We start from the raw sequence: 18317 nt of genomic DNA, 5'->3' as shown, positions 1-18317 counted from the left end.
AAAATATATTCTTCCCCACCCTGGTGTGATTTATTAGCTCAGGTCTCCCCAGCATCAGACTCTAATCTATTAGAGTACAGTGGTACCTCGGGTTACATACGCTTCAGGTTACATACGCTTCAAGTTACAGACTCCGCTAACCCAGAAATAGTACCTCAGGTTAAGAACTTTGCTTCAGGATGAGAACAGAAATCATGCTCCGGTGGCGCGGCAGCAGTGGGGGGTCCCATTAGCTAAAGTGGTGCTTCAGGTTAAGAACAGTTTCAGGTTAAGAACAGACCTCCGAAATGAATTAAGTACTTAACCTGAGGTACCACTGAGCTTCACATAGAGCAGCAGTTGTTACAATACCCCTGAGTGGAAGGCCAGTATTGTTCTCGAACTGCAGAAAGGCAAGTATTTGCCTGAGTTCACATACTGAGTACATGGCTGAGATGGGATTTGAACCAGAGACTGACCAGCTTGTAGTCATCAGCTAATCCACTTCATTACTTCACAAAAGCCTATGCAGAAAGTTCAGTTAATAAGCAATGCTCACATGGAGGGGAAATAGGGATCACAGTTGTTGGCCCCAGTCCTGATCCTATTTAAAGAATAAAGTCCAACTCGTCAACAGTCCCATTTTCAAGGGGGCCAGATTTAAGCAAGACCTCTCAAATTCACTAGGAGCATTATTCCCTCCATGATTGACTTTATGATTGACTCCATGATTGACTTTATAATTTTTTAAACCGATGCATTATTTTGCTGAAACCTGGTGTCTGAATTCTCTTACTACTACTTTCATTGTGGGTATCATTTTAAGAGTCTCTCTCTCTCTCTCTCTCTCTCTCTCTCTCTGTGTGTGTGTGTGTGTGTGTGTGTTTTTTAACTGATTTTTATCCTGGATATGTTACCTCCACAACATGTAGCCTTTTAAGATTCTGAGTAGGACCTTGCTCTTTTCAGAGCTTCCCCACTTTGATCAGTCTCTTCCCCTGTGTAATCACCTCTTCCTGTACATATAATTGGCTCCTTGTTTGTCACAGTGAACTTTTACAATGTCAAATTAATTTCCTGAAATGTGCATGGTTTCCTTGACAGCTCTATAGCCTGTGCAGATTTGGATTAATTCCATATCAGGTGGTATCTCTCTCTCCGCCCCGCCCCCCAATTTCCCACTGAAAGGATGTTGGTTTTAACAGTGAGCTGGATAAGCAACATTGCAAGATACTTAACATTAAACCAGCTAAGCCCTGAATAGTAGCCTACAGCCTTCAAAGAATTATGTTACATCATACATTTATCATGTGTATAGCCTCAAGCCAACAGAGCACTAATGCCCCTGTGAAATTTTATTGAATAGAGGCACAAATCAGTACTAACATGAGAGTCACTGCCTATGTTCATAATAACACTGCCCACTTTGGGTTTTATAAAATATTGTTCAGTACGTATTGGCACTTTTAACAGATGCTTCTTTGATAGTAGAGTGTGAATGTTCCAAAACATCCAAAGACAGATTGTTCGGAACCAGTTTGGGAGATGTGGAAGGAAAGCAAGGACCAAATGAAAACCTTCCTAATAGCTCCCCAGATGCAATGGAGCTGAATTCCTCTTGCTCCAGTTAGACCAAGAAGAGGGAACCACTCAGAAGATTTCCCTTGCCTTTATCTCCCCCTTGCTTAAAGAGACAAAATGGCGACAGCAGTCTTGAAGAGATTATTCAATTCCTCTGGGGTGGCGCCATCTTGAATAATATGGGGCTTCCGTATTGGGGCACCTTCTAGAGTAGGCAGCCTCAGTGGCAGAGGAACTCTCTCTGGCACCCGGGGCGGGACGCCGAGGGGTGGGGTGAACCGTCCGGTGACACACGTACGACATCCATACAGACTATGGTCACTGTGCAAGAGGCAGCCCGTATGGACAGCGCACGAGAATGGCAGCCCGTACGGATTGTACATGCCCTTGGCCACTCTACAGCTGAGGGAGAGGCAGGGGCCATCTTGTCACACACACACACCCCAGAGTGGCACCCGGGGTGACCTGTCCCTCCGCCTCCCACTTCGTACGCCCCTGGGCAGCCTGTGGCTTTAGAACACCCACCTTACCTGACCATTGGCCATGTTGGCTGGGGCTGATAGGAGCTGGAGTTCAGCAACATTTGGAAAGCTGTAGACTTCCCCTCCTCCTCTGGGTGTTCTGCACAGTGTGTTTTACATAAGAGACAAGCAGGTGGGGCTTGAGCAAAGAGAAAAGCTGCAGCAAGGGAAGCGAAAAGAGGCACCATTTAAGTGTTTTTGGTGCCGTGGTCTAAACCACTGAGCCTCTCAGGCTTGCTGATCAGGAGGTCGGCTGTTCGAATCCCCACAACGGTCCCAGCTCGGTCCCAGCTCTTGCCAACCTAGCAGTTCGAAAGCACCCCCCAAAAATGCAAGTAGATAAATAGGTACCACTCTGGCGGGAAGGTAAACAGTGTTTCCATTCGCTGCTCTGGTTTCGGTGTTCTGTTGTGCCAGAAGTGGCTTAGTCATGCTGGCCACAAAACCCATAAAAACTGTCTGCGGACAAACGCCAGCTCCCTCGGCCTTTAAAGCAAGATGAGCGCCGCAACCCCAGAGTCATTTGCGACTGGACTTAACTGCCAGGGGTCCTTTACCCTTAAGATTTTAATATTTCCTTAGACTCTAATGATGCCTGGATGGAGGAAGGGTCTCTGAGTATGTGTGGAAACTAACCTATGTTACAAAGGTAACATATACCGGTACATGTGTCATTCTGCCCACTTTGCATCTGGCCTCACCCAGCCCTGGCATGTGGACCCCCTAGGAGTTGCTTAGAAGGAAATGTGGTCCTTGGGCTTAAAAAATCCCCCTGAAATCTTGCTGCCACTTGCCAGAGATTGGGGGTCATGTGTAACAATAGAAATGTGATGTGGGGGGAAATTAAGTCCTCCTGACCCTTCTTAGTATTTCGTTTTGAACTTAGGCAGCCACTGAATGTGTTAACCTTCATTAATAACCAAGCAGCAATAATATTTATGAGGCCTATTTATTCCTCCAAGATTCTAGGTAAATATAATTCTGACTTTATGCTTGGATAAATAAATGGGAGCTCCTCACCAAAATAGTAAATGAATTTTGAGTGCTTATGTGGAGGAAAACCAATTTAGGAGTTTAGAAAGTGAGCACAAATTGTTCTAAGATTGATTTCAGAAGCTAACATGCTCAATAATACTTTTTTTTAAAAAAAAAACACCCCACATAGCACTTGTTTTAAAATGACTTCATATTTCTCACCATGTTTTCCAAATAAAATCTTCTCCAGTTAGCATCTTAAAATATATCATTGTGTTTCCTCTGCAGCCTTAGTATGTGATTTCAGGACCACAACTCATTTACTGCTGACAGTAAAATCCTGTCATTAAACTACATAGGTAACAACAATCTTCCTGTTCCAAGAAACTAGTTGAAAATGTTTAATCAGTTCCATGAATCTCTTTTAAAAACAAAAGTGAGGGTTTCTACACAGTCAATGTTTGCAGCAGCAGGACTGGAATGGAACAATGCATACTTTATTTCCAGTATTCACAAAACTAAACTACCTCTTTGCAAATCCTCTTGACTGGTATTCAGCAGCCTAGTGCCATCCAGATGTTTTGGACTACAACTCTCTTTTTTATAATATTTATTAGAATTTTAAAGACAATAAAAGTTTACAAAATTTAAACATAAAAGATAAAAACAAAGAATAGCCATAGTAGAAAAAAGAAAGAAAAAGGATACAAAAATACCAAAAACAAAACACACAAAAAGTAAAAATCAGTTTAAAAAAGAAGAAAAATCAGTATTTCATATCTTATAGTTCGTTTACTTGATTCCTGACTTCCTCACACCTCCCTTTTTGTATTCCCATTTAAAATTCCTTTCAGCAAATCCTTACCCTCTATCATTTATCTTTACTCAGTATCTTAACCTGTTATAACTATGTAATTTCAACCATTGTCAATCCATATTTGCATATTCTTAATAGTCTTTTTGCCAATACCACTTATTTTCCATTCCAACATCATTTTAACATTCATTAATTTTACAGTATTTCTGCAAGTAGTCTTTAAATGTCTTCCAATCCTCTTCCACCGACTCTTCTCCCTGGTCACAGATTCTGCCAGTCATTTCTGCCAGTTCCATGTAGTCCATCACCTTCATTTGCCATTCTTCCAGAGTGGGTAAATCTTGTGTCTTCCAATACTTTGCGATGAGTATTCTTGCTGCTGTTGTAGCATACATAAAGAATGTTCTGTCTTTCTTTGGCACCATTGGACTACAACTCTCATCAGCCCCCAGCCAACACCGCCATGCTGATGTGAGTTGTAGCCCAGCACACCTGGAGGGCATCAGGTGGGGGAAGGCCGTTTTTGATCAGCCCCAGATCCATGGATTGTATGGTGAAATGTATTGTGTCACCCTTTCCTCATCTTTCATCCTTGGACTGGGGACATGAGAGCAGGGGCAGGAGTAAGACAAGGTTTCTCAGTACAGTAGAATGGAGACCGCAGGAGACAAGAATCGGGAATCACATAAATCCTATTCAGGCATTGTAAAGGTAAAGGGACCCCTGACCATTAGGTCCAGTCATGACCGACTCTGGGGTTGCAGCACTCATCTCGCTTTATTGGCCGAGGGAGCCGGCGTACAGCTTCCGGGTCATGTGGCCAGCATGACTAAGCCACTTCTGGAGAACCAGAGCAGCGCATGGAAACGCCATTTACCTTCCCACCGGAGCGGTACCTATTTATCTACTAGCACTTTGACGTGCTTTCGAACTGCTCGGTTGGCAGGAGCAGGGACCGAGCAATGGGAGCTCACCCCGTCGCAGGGATTCGAACCGCCGACCTTCTGATCGGCAAGTCCTAGGCTCTGTGGTTTAACCCACAGTGCCACCCACGTCCCACATTTAGGCATTGTACTCACAGTTAAAATGTGACAGGGAGTAGGGCCACATTGGCGTAGCTCCTCTTTCTGGCACCCATGTGAAGAACACAAATATCTAAATTGGGGGGTTTTCACCTACAGATTTCCATGCATTCCGGAATGTTGAATGATCAGAGCTCTGGATCACAAGGAAGTCTGTATATGCCCCCTTCAAACATACGTATGGGCAGTGGGGTGCCCTTTCCTGCTCACATGTTGGTGTTAGCTGTGACTAATACATCCAAACAGGGCTATATAAAATAGAGGTTAAAGCCAGTGTGCAATTTATGTAGCTCAGAAACAATCTGAAATAGATATGGTAGAAAGCAGACACCCAAAAGCCTTCTGTACAGATAATTTAAGAAAATACTGCAAAGAACCTAAGCAAAGCATGACTTAAAGAAGAAAATGTTAAGAAGGACATGGTAAAGTTATGAAATATGTAATCAGCTGTCATGAAGATAAAGAATAATTAATGCAAGGCCCTCTCAGGGTAGCACAGGAGGGAATGTCTTCAAACTGCAGCAATTCAGAAGTAAAAATAAACTGATAGGCAATGGAATAAGTTGCCCTCAGAAGTTGGAAGATTTTCAATGGCAATTTTAAAAGGTAATTTAAGGATCATCTTCCAGAGTAAGGGAGCCATGTCGCTGCAGAAGGATGGGCTAGATGGGGCTCAATACTTTTTCAGTCTCACCTGTATGAATTGTGCACACAATCTTTTATTTCCCATGTTTCCCCAAGAACTAACAATAATTTAGCATTTGTTTCAACTGATATTCAGGGTGTGGGTTCCCCCCCCCCAGCCAGAACTTGCTGGAATTTAGTTCTGGCACCTGTCAGGTGGGCACCATTGCCATTCCAAGAGAACGAATGAGGTGCTCGTGGTGAGTTCTGGCACCTCTTTTTTCTAGCAAATAGCACTGCTGATATTACTAGTGGCACTATTACCCACCCCTCACCAGCAGGTCCTAGGGTAGGTTGCAGCAATTTACAATTCAGAAATTCAGAACAGCTGAAACAGACTAGCCCCAGGAATAGGTTGGGTCCTGTGAAGTCTTAGCAATGGCTTTCAAGGTCCTGGCCTGCTGAAGATGAAGGCAAGGGAATGCATCAGAGTTCTACAGGCCAAGAATTTTACCTCTCAGGCTGGGCCTGGATGACTTCTGTCTGATCCTTCACTTTGACTCTCAGTTTGAGAGACATGGAGACACCGGGACCATTGAGTGTAACTTGAAGACAGTCAGAGTAGAATAAATAGCTGGAAGAGTCAGACTTTCCCTTCCAGCTGGGAAAAGACCAAGATCTTTGATGCTAAATAGGTGGCCGAAAAGCTATTCCACGGGCAGCAACTTAAGTTCCCAAATCGGCGGCACTGAAAACGATAGAGTGCCTCTGTAGCTAATACTGTATGTCCCCCACAAGGATTTGTAACAGCCATTTTCCTGACTGAAGTGAGAAAGGGAAAAATAGTTTCCTGTAACAGTACTGCTAGAGAGGAGGTAGGTCTATAAACTCCTGCTGAAGCTGAATGAGTCTCAACTTGAAGGTCATCTTTTTATCCAGTAGTGTACAATTGTTGAATGTTTCTCTACATTATTCACCGTTAGCACAAAACACCTCAAATCCAGTATAGGAAGTGAATAATAAACTCTGCAAACATCAGGTACTTGGTATGATGGTAATCAAGGTCAACAATGTATTCTCAGAGTATTCTAGTCATGAGAAATTTGAATGTCAAGGGTAATGAAAAGAAATGCGTTATTACCTAGCTATAATGGCTGCATTTCACCCAGAACAGTTTGGTAAGACCAGGAATTAACCCCAGACACATTCCAAGATCTGTATTGCAAAGTATTGCCTGAACCTGATGTGGGGAACCAGGTGTCAGCCTTGGAAGCTGTTCCATCCTGGGACTTCCCTCAGTCTGGATAACTATAATAAAAAAACCCACAAAACTCTCAAACATGTATTTTATTGAAGTTCACAAGGCACGTTTACTCATATCCCAGTAGGCTGTTCTTTTGGCTCTGAGTGAATGTGGTTAGGAGGCTCTTTATGAACTTCTGTAGGAATGAGTGAATTTACTCTTCTTCCTGGGTTTGCAAGAACTAAAACAGAACTAGGCTACAAAGGAGAGAGGGAGGTTTTCCCCACTCTAGGCAGAGACAATAGAAACTAGAATATTATTGAGCCTTCATTTCCCAGTCTGCCTGGAGGTCTGGAAACGGGAAGGGCACTTCTTAAAGGAGCACCATTATTATTTCTTCTACCCAATACTAAAACACAGATTTGCTGTCACTAAATAACTGAACCCTGTGGGGGCAGAACAAAAGCTGTCTTACACCAAGTCAGATCATTGCATTGGTCCATTAGTTCAGTATTCTCAGTTCAGTGACTCTCCAGGGTTTCAAACAGGAATATTCCCCCCACTCTACGCAGAGATGCCAGGGGTTCAACTTCAGACCTTTTACGTGCAAAGCATGTTCACTGTCACCAAGTCCCAGCCCTTCTCATCATGCACAATTATAAAGAAGCTTACCTCTAAACTAGCACAGACCGAACAAGCTATAACAACCCTCAATATAGCTTGGGGAGGGAGAGATAAGGAGCAGGATTGCCCACTTAGAGAGTATGCATGATCCCTGTGGCAAATCTCTTTGAAGATTACCCAGAAATGGTAATCTTCTGACCTGTCAAAAGCACTGGTATTTAAGAAGCAATTGTCAGCAGTGTGTTCCACCAGTGTAAACCAGCATAGAGCCCCAAGTGGAGTATTACAGGGAAGGGCTGTCCATGGATTAGTTGGATCCTACCTTTACCTTTTTAAGATGGTCCATATTCAAGACAGAGACAAGTAAAACAAAACACAAAACGAACCCAGCTCCCCATCTTCTGCCCAGAACAGCAGGAGCTGGCAGAGCTGCAGCTACCTCACAGGAGCCACTGCTCCCCTCCTGGCCAGTCGCTCTTAGGATTTCTCTGCAGAGAACTTTTAATGGGTCTACCTCAACTAGGATCTGTAGCAGAAGTGGATAGGAGACTCAAAAGTGGGACACATCCATACTTTTTCCACTGCAAAATTTTGATTCCATATCAAATCATGAATGCCATCTTGGTGAAACACTAAAATCTGAAAAATGTTCATAAGTATGACAAATTTTCTGTTCTTTAAACATTTCCAGCATAAACTTGGAATATGTATGGGAAATGATTCCAGATTATAAACCTTGGCATCTAAACTCCTTTCCCACATATGATTGCTAAATCAGTTCCCTCCCTTACTAGGGATGAGATTCACTGTTCTGTACCTGATTGTCTTTTGAATCACATTTTCTTAACTCAAATTTGGTCTGTTGCAATTCACATTTCATTAGATTGCTTGATCCAAGCCCAGGCAGGGCCGGATTTAGGTTTGATGAGACGCCTAAGCTACTGAAGGTAATGGGGCACTTTATATGTCCAGCTGTCCTTTGTCAACAACAAATTGTCACTGTTTTTGTGTTGAATATATGCTATATAGTAATTTATGGATCTACACAACACTGTTTGCTGTAGGTAGGTTTTACTTTGTTTTTATCTTACATTTTGGAAATGTACATCCAGGTTTTTTCCCCTTTAAATTTTTTTGGGGGCCCCAAGAGAGTGGGGCCTTAAGCTATAACTTGTTTAGCTTATACATAAATCCAGCACTGAGCCCATGGCTGGCAATTTGCAAAAAAACACACAAAACTACCGTTTTTGATTCTCCTAACAGGTGTTGCAGTTGTCGCTTTGTAGTCAATATCACACTTGACAGTACTGCTACTGTTATTGATTGCCCATTATCAAGCAGCCATTTGGATGCCTCCAGGGGTGTTGTAATTTGTCCATAAATGAGTTTAATTGATAATATGTGATCCTTGTATGTTGTTGAAAGAAGATGCTGCCCAAAGAAAGTGGGGGTGGGGGTGGGACAGGACAGGACAGGACAGGACAAAGCATTAGATGTATTTTATCATAACAAGACATAGAAATATCAAATTTTATAAAATGGTTCATTAAAATATTAGTTGATTTGGTGGGCATGGAGACAGAATTCTATATATTAACTTCAGGAGTTGTGGAACCTCTTTCACTAGCACTACAGGTCTGCTGTGCACCTGATTTCCTCAGGGAACAGGAAAGAAACAAAAGACTTAAAACCATTGTCTGTGTGCGAATGGTGCAGACATTAGGCAGCAAGATATCCCCTCCTTCAGCAGGTATGGGGTGAGGGACATTACAACATAGCAAAGAACAACAATCCAATAATCCTCCCCACTCTCTCATTCCCACCTTCTTGCAAAGCCAAGAATGGCCACATGCAGTAACAAAGTTGGCAACGGCCTTTGCCAGGAAAAGCTGTAGTATTTTAAATGTAACTAATGTATTTTGAATTATGCCATGTATATGTGAGTGGGACACAGCATGATATGAAAGCAAGGACACAAAGTACCTGGTTCTGTGAATGAACAACTGTTGCTCAGGGCACTGAATTTTTCCTTAAGCATTGTGCAGTAGTGAAATTTACAGAACACAGGAAAGGACATAACTGATATTATTCTTATTATCAGCTATTAAGAGAAGCAGTGCCACTGCCATTTTCTACTGGATGGTGAATTATGTATGTGTGTATGCATGATTTTTATGCAACAAATACATGTTTAGCGCAATGGAACATGACCAAAGCAGGGTATGGTTTGTACTCTTGAATCTATGCACTGTACTGCTGCTTAGTCCTTTATTTTAAAATACATTTCCCTATATTTGCAAAGCTGCTAGTACCATTAAGCATTTACCCACCTTTGTGTAATGGAGAGGAGATAAAAGATGGGGGGGGGAAATAGCAATGAATGTTAATGCCAACTATCATCACCTCAATAAAATTGAGTTAAAGGGAATACACATTTCAGCACTTCATATAGCAGTATAACTCCAAAACAATGGCAATTAACAGAGTATCAGTTTAATGGCTGTGGCTCAAAAATGTTGCTTGTGCTGTTTTAAAACATATAAATTAAATATTTAAATTTAAATTAAATAGTGCTAGCACTCACATGAAATACTATTGGCTCACACTGTGTACGAGCGAACAGTGCAGAGCTCACATTAAAGTTCAGTTATTGTGAAATTCTCCATATCCCTCATCCACCTATCCTGCTGACCCAAATATCTACCTTACTGCATGCTTGCAACCACCAATTGATGCTCAGTAATTCAGTCCAGTAATTTATATGGAGCAATACAGTTTTCTAGGATTCATTGGAGACCCTTAAAGGCCATGATAAGGCTTCATGCCTTATATTTGACACTCATTTCCAGTGAGATATAATTAGGTAAGCCAGGATTTGAACTTAGATCTACATAAATGGATGGCCACATGTGGGTGAACATGAGCTCCTTTGCAGAACTGAAAACTAAATAATTCCTGCCACTGGACCACAACATAATATGCATACTAGTATAAACCTGGTAGATCTAGTTCATACAGTGAAATCATGCTAGTATAAGCCTATTAGATGTAACTCATACAATAAAATACTCTGATACTGATCACCGAATATTCTTTAACATAGCAGGGCTTTACGATGATCCTCTTTTCTAAGAAAAAGTCGCAAGATTATAACACTCGTCAGTCATCTCAGGAGAAAAAGCAGAGGTACCATGTGTTACTGGAGACTGCTTTCTTCTTTCCTAACAGCAATTACATACTGCTCAGAACACTGACAGCAATTAAATAGGATCTCTGTTCCTGAACACCTTTTCTCTTCTTTATGTGTGTGAGAAAGAGGAAGAGGAGAGAGAAAGAGAGAACTTCAGCAAACTGAAGAGCAAAATTAGATATTGCACAAAATAATGAAGAATGGGGAAACTTTACATTTGGAAAAGAAGTAATTTGACAGTCTTTTGGCTATAATGAAAGGGCTAGCAAGCCTAATCAATTTCTTTTGTTGGAGATCTTCTTTGAGTCAGTGTGTTATTGTTTAAAATACATCTCAAAAGTGCTGAACTGCATGCACTTTCCCTGTGATAATACTTTTTTCCAGATCAGCTAGTATAATGGTAAAAATATGCTAACAAACGTTACTTTTGCATGTGGCTTGACAGCATTTTAAAATTATTGCAGATCCTCTTTGTTCAACACAGGTAAAATTAGCATGCATGGGGAACAGCAGAATTGTGGCAACAGGCTGTGTTCCCATACCCTCCAACATTTTTCCAATGAAAATAAGAATGTCCCATTCCATAATGATAATTTTACTATTTACCGTATACCCCATACATCTTACTGGGTTGCCCCAGCATTCTGGGCAGCTTCCAACATATCTAAAAACATAATAAAACATTAAACATTTTTTAAAAAAAACTGTCCTACACAGGATTGCCTTCAGACAGCTCAGGTGCTGGATACCCTCCCACATTTCTCCAATGAAAATAGAGACATCCTAAGGAAAAGCAGGACATTCTGGGATCAAGTCAGAAACTGGGACGGCTTATCTTTAGGGACACTTGGAAGGGCTGCATTCCTGCCTAGACACATTCATTAGAACATCAATAGAGAACCTCCCTGCATACAGTTGTGTTAGACTTCCAAGAAAAGGAAGGTTGTCAGTTGGATGAAAAGGTCCTGTGATCATCCTGGACTCCATTAAAAGGACCTGTCGTTGGATGGTCACTTGCTGAGCCCCTCCAATACTCAGCTGAGATCCGGCTTCCTTTAAGATACTTGCTGCTGCCACTACCTTCTGAGTGGGGGGGAGCCTTAGGCCGCCCAAGCCCCTCTGTTTGGCCCCCAATACTCTACCCAGATCATCTCCTAAAACAACAACCCTCACCACTCCTGCGCACTACTCTCCTTGAAGGCTTTTGCCTGGCTGGGGTGTATCAGTGAATTGTAATAATGCCTCCTGCTCACCTGTAAGAAGCTGAAAAATAGGAGGTGAAGAGCGTAGATAGCAGTGACCAGAGGAGACATGACCGCTGGAAGGTGAACAGAAGGAAGCAGTTTAGTCATGCTGGCCACATGACCTGGAAAGCTGTGGACAAACGCTGGCTCCCTCAGCCTGAAAGCGAAATGAGTGCCACAACCCCACAGTTGCCTTTGACTAGACTTAACCACCCAGGGGTCCTTTACCTTTGCAGCTGTAGCAACACAACCAGACACCTTCATCTCCCCCAGCCACAATAAGACACATTTCTCCCATATCAGAACACAGATTTGTAATACCTCTAACAATTTCCCATCCTTGCCAAAAACAAGAATAAAATGTTATCAATTTAGTGATTTTATATAGACAGCCTAACCACATATTTTATCTGCTGGCACAATTCTGAAAGTTTTGAAGTACTGATTTCTTACAACTGCTTGGAAATTATATTATTTTTTGTATAAGGTCGATATTCAGTATATTTATTTAACATTGTCCCACCACAATCATACACACACATGAATCTTTGTTAATTTTCCCTTGATGTTTTCTACAGCAATTAAGCTATTATCACTGAAAGCTTTTCTCATAGAAACTATGTTGCTTCTGTTTTCAGAGCACTGAAATCAAATATTAGGCTTGTTTTTTTAAAAAAAATCTAGTAAATCTACCTGACTCTGTATCCAAGGCAACAAATCTCTGGTTAATGATCAACTAGGATTTCTCTGTGGAGGTGGTTATTAGTTTTATTAGTTTTACCAAGCACTGAAGTAAGAAGCTTCCACTGAAATGTCTCCTTACGCCCATCTGCAACATAGGTTAAGGCAGAGAAATGCAGAACAGGAAATTTGGCAAACAGTTTTGCATGGAAAATGTTCAAATTTTGAACATATATTCAGGGGGAAAATGGATTTAATATTTTTCAGAATGAATGTTTAAACATTTGAACTACATCAGTCCATGCATGTGGTACAATATCACGGGAAAGCTCCTGCCTTCTCCACCAACAGCACTGTGGGGGCTCACATTGGATTAATAAATTGAACAGATAAAAGCTGAACAATGGCTTTCCCATGACAAACCAAATTGTAGCAGCTTGGGGGTGGGCTGGGGAATAATACTTTGGCCCTATCCCTGCTGGGCAGAGTACGTATATCCTTTGAAAACTGTCCTTTCCCAAAACTGATGTAAATGTTTTTGAAATAATTATTTGAAAAACTTTTCACATACTAATAAATCCTACTATGTTAGTTTCACTTTAAACTTGTAATTTTCTTTCCAAAGTTGGCTAGCTGAAATGAACTGAGCTGTCTACATCACTTCCGACACAAACACACTGGGGGCCTTCTTTGTTCACCAACTCATCCTGTCATTCTAAGCAATGGCTCAGTCATTTACTAAACAAACAGACAGTGACTATTGCTACTGCTTCTGGCAATTTTCAAAAATTCTCAGTTGAGTAATGAATTTTTTCTCAGCACCATGGAATTAAAGACCATCAAAATTATGAAAAATAAGAGCCACAAAGTGAGATAGGCTCAATAATTCACAAAAAAATGGATGAAATGGAACAACATTGTGAATTACATGGGAGGTATGCAAGAGCTGGGCAATTACATCCTTGGGTAATTAACCATTGTTACCACACTGCTTGCAACAGGCTACAGTGCTGCACAGTTTCAAGCATGCCTTGAAAGGCAGTCTCAAGCTTTTCCACTTCCAGCTTTTTCTATAGGCTTATTCACACACCGAGCACAGGCGCAAGCTGTGTGCAAGTGTTTGCGTGAATGAGTATACACTTCATTTGTACAGCTCAACTATTGCACACTGATCATACACTTGTTGAATGATAAATGCAACTAACTGCATCAGTTTACTGCTCAGCCATTTGTGTTCACAGGTGCACCAACTACATTCATCAAATGGGTGAACACTCCTTATGGGAAACCATTTCCAGAGTTCCAATCTGAGATGTGTACTGTTCCTTGGAAGTGCATCACCATATAAAGCACTCTCAGTCTTGATCTATATGGCTATAGGGTCCATAAGATGGTGTTCAAAAGCCATATCATGTATCTTCCTCCTGCCTGCTGCTGTGGCTAGAAAACTGCTTTGCAGAGCAGTGAATGTGTGTTATAGTCCTGCCTTATCCTGCCTTGTTTAAAATATACCGTGCGAACCAAGTACACAAGCATTGTCGCTAGATGCATGGTAAAACCATTCCCTGCATTCCCATTTATTTTGGTTCTGAAAAGCAATTTAGTTGTACAGTAAAACAAACAGCCAAGAATTTCATCATGCGCTTAGCAGCAACATGCATCACTTCAAAGCCACCATGTACAAAGTAGTGTGTGAAATGGAGGTTTTCTTTCAAGTATCCTTTGGATTTACTGATCTGCTATAAAGGGTTATCTGTACAATTGTGGAAGACAAACATCCTTGATCCAAAGCAGTGGTCTTCACACTGACACCAAGACTACAGTGAATTGCACTTTGGTAACAAAAGCTATAAATCTTCAATATTAGGAAATAAACAAAAGAATGATTTGAAGCCGAGCGAAGTGTTCCATGCTATTGGTATCTGATAAATCCTTTTCTTTGATAGTGTAAGATAGCTTCTACTATTAGAACTCAGATCTCCAACAAATTAAAGGGGTTATATGAAATAAATTCTCAATCTGTAACATGCTTTCCTTTTTCCTTAGATGAAAGATGATCTGCTCTTTGAACAAGGCTCAGGGTGCTCTAGGGAATTAAAACGTTTTCTCCATCAATCTTGTCTGGCATGTCCAAAGGCTGTCCAAGTATCATCCCTCTCAGATCACAATAGGTTCTCATAGTGAATCTTAATTACGGTTTTAGTTATTGGATACAATGGTTTAGAGTGGTGTAACTTGTTCCGGAAAAGCAGTGAACAGATACACCCTTCAAATGCTATACATTTATATTGCATGCCATCCCAATCTCTGTGCAGTGAGAGATTCCAGAGTGCTTACCCAGGGTTCATGTTTCCTTTGGAACAAGGCACAGTGAAGACTGTGGTTTCTATATGATATATGGTTTATTGATGCATATATACAATTTGAGTCTTGAGCCCCTTGATGGAGGGGCTCACAGCATTAGAATCCCGAAAGGGTATTGCTTCTCCCATAGCCGCAGCCTTGGATTCAAGCAGAAATCAGGCATGACACTCTCTCTGGCTTCCCAGCCTGCAGCTTTGCTTCTGCCTTCTAGCTCACATAACTCAACTCTGGTCTATGGTTTTTTAACTATCAGTGAGTGGCACACAACCACTTCATTTGTTACCATAATGGCCCATACTTAGAATCAGAGTTGGAAGGAACCCCAAGGTCATCTAGTAAAAAAACCCCTGCAATCATTACTTCACCTGGTAAGGTGAGGGTCATTACCTCAGCAAGAAGCTCGCCTGGCTATTCCAGGAATTCAATTCATGCTGGATCCAGCATACAACCACAACTCATAACAATGCTCCTAGGGCTTTTGTAACTTCTCTTGTTGTCGTGAATTTTTATTTGTTCTTCACTCCCATCTTCCTCTGGCCTTCATGACAATTACAGAATGTAGGAGATAACAAATCCATATGCTCATGAACATAAATCATGCATCCCGTAGCAAAGTACATTGACTGCAAAGGTGAACATTATTATTAGAAAGTGGGAGATAAAAATATAAATTGCATATCATTTGACTTTTCTGCTGATAGGTTGAAATGAATTGGGAATTCTATGTTGGAGTTAATTCATCAAGAAATATATCATTTGCTGAAAGTATAATGAAATAAGTGAGTGGCTAGGTCTGTATGTTAATTGCTTCACAATTATAGAATCTGTGCTGCATAGCTCAGATTGAAGATAAACATTCTACCCCCATTGCAGTCAAATATTTTTCCCATTTGCAGCCAACATTTTTTTGCACAGTTCCTGACCGCCCATAAACCATGCAGTGTGGCACCTGTTTTTGCAGCCAACTGGGAGAATGCAAGGTCTTAAAACGGAGTCTTTAGTAAATGCATGTATTAACCAAAAAGTTTCAATGATTTGCAAGATATAAATTTTATTTAAAGATCTGTTATCCAAATGTAACTAATAATACAACATCTCATTATGTGACAGCAACATGCTTTCTCAGGTCTTAATGCCTGTACATCCCACATACATCCTAAGAATGTTGTCCTGGGATCTGTCTTCAGTACAAGGGATCAATGCTTAAATAACTCAATAATAAAATAGAAAAACACACAAACAAACACATACATGTATACACAGTAGATTGTTTCCTTAGTAAATGCATTGTGTTTTGGGGCTGCATCCACATCTGAGTAAGCACAGCCAAGCACAGCACATCTGGAATTAGAGCTAAGGACTTCAAGATAGGCTTGATTCCTTACACAGCTAGGGATGAATCGAGCTGTCAATTTCAATTCTCTCAGTTTCTTATTTTTCCAATCTTAAATTCGGTTCTCCACATTTCTGCAGCAACACATCCTCATTAAAATTCATCAACATTTTAGTGTGACTTTTTCTTAATAAGCACATTTTATGATGTAACGTTGCCTAATAGACACATTTTTGCAAAACAATTCCTCCAATGTAATGCATTGTTAATATTGTTCTCACTATTATATGCATTCCTGTGCACATTTTTTACCCTGGTACGAGCATTTCTGTACACACTACTTGGCAGGAGAATTGCACTGCAAAAGTTGGAGAAGTGCACCTTTTGAAGGATGGATCTATTTCAGTTCTCATTTTGCTTCAGAAAGTGTGAAATTGATAGATTTGCTTTTAAATGGAAATTTAATCTAATTTCACCTCCTTCCCTAGACACAGCTGGTTTAAACATTGGGTCTTTAGTCCAGCACATCCCAACCTGGTGTTTTCAGATGCTTTTGACTGCAGCTCCCATAATTTCCCAGCCATGAAGACTAGTCCAAAAGATCTTGAGGGCACACTAGATAAGATGTGGGAGAACCAGGATCAGAGCACTCGACTTTCAGCAGAGTAGCCGGTGTTCTTATAGCAGAGTCTGGGGGAAGTGCAGGATTTCTGATCCCAAAAAATGGCATTGGAGGAACCCGTCATCACCACGTTTCTGCTTTAAGAATAATAAAATCAGGGACCTCCTACACTATGGCCCTTATGGAGATCAAATTATTAATTTATTTTAGATGTATCCTGGACTGTTGGAAAAATGAATGTTGTACCATTGTTGCTTTGATTTGAGAAGTTGGGTCTGTGGCGAATATTTCAGCATTATTAGATTATCTCTGAAACTGGGGACTTTCTGTTGAGGGGAGGGGTGATTCTCATTCCTACTGTAATAATTATTAGGGACAACAGTAGAGAAAGTGTTTTCCTCAAAACAAATAACTTAATTTCCCAAGCGGCATCTCATTATGCCTATTTGCGTTACTTACAAGGCATTAAGTTTCACAACGGAGTGTAACACTTGGTGACTAATGCCTAAGCCTCTGATGCACTCATTTCTCAGTTGGGTCTCATTACTTGTTATTCAGCCACTTTTAGACCAAACTTTGCCTCCACCCACATAGCCTTGTCATTACTTTGCTGTTTATTACAGTATGTTTGTGATAACTTAAAGAAGAAGCTATGAGCAAAACAGAAGACCTAATTTTGGGTGAAACTTCAACTACCATTATCTGTGAATTCACTATTTAAAGCATTTATTGTTGTCTGTTTTTAAACACTTTCTAAGTTTACCAATCTCGGTATTTTGATACAGAGAATCATACTAGGATGAGGCAATGAGCGATATCTTTTTATTTTAAAAATGGAGCATTTGTACCCCATCTTTCAGCCAAAAAGACCTTCAGAGTGGCTTACATGCAATATATCTAAAAGACTGCACAAAAAGAAGAGAGGATGGGGAGGGAAGTAGGGGAAAGCTAACTCAGACACCATTTCTCAAGCTCAGGGAAATTCCAAGGTTTGCAAACGTACAGAAGGAAAACTTTTAAAATGAAAGCTATGCAGGACTGAATGCACACACCAGTTATGGAATGTTGAGTGTCAGTTGGTGGGAAGGAAAAGGGGAGAATGAAATGGAGTATCCTGAAAAAGGGCATGGCTGACTGGAAGGAAGGAGCCCTGCACACTCCTGCTAAGAGACGATGATTCACTGTGACATTTTGTTGCAGGTTCCACTTGCGATTTGTTGATGCTGAATGTTACAAAGGATTGCACACAATAGTTTGTCAAAATGGTTGCATATTGCAAATCAGATATTTGAATACTGTAATAAGGAAAGAACTGGTGTCAAATATTTTGGTCTGTATGCCCTTAACCTCTTTGGTCATCAATGCCTTTTACAAGCAAAACTAAAATACTCATCTGACAATATGTTTCAAAGAGACAAGTCCTACCCAACCCACTTG

At 40.9% G+C, this 18317-nt stretch overlaps 1 long non-coding RNA gene across 1 annotated transcript in view; it reads left to right on the top strand.

The window, feature by feature from the left end:
• The window catches only part of LOC309539876, a 28800-nt gene extending 14723 nt beyond the window's left edge, over positions 1-14077 (top strand). Inside the window, exon 3 of the long non-coding RNA XR_014223019.1 lies at positions 13803-14077. This is a non-coding gene — a long non-coding RNA (uncharacterized lncRNA). The remainder of the gene's footprint in view (positions 1-13802) is intronic.
• The last annotated feature ends 4240 nt before the right edge of the window (positions 14078-18317 follow it).

This window comes from Podarcis vaucheri, assembly GCF_965113315.1.
Source record: "Podarcis vaucheri genome assembly, chromosome: 8".
NCBI classification, from domain to species: domain Eukaryota; kingdom Metazoa; phylum Chordata; class Lepidosauria; order Squamata; family Lacertidae; genus Podarcis; species Podarcis vaucheri.
This window is presented reverse-complemented; position numbering and strand designations above follow the sequence as displayed.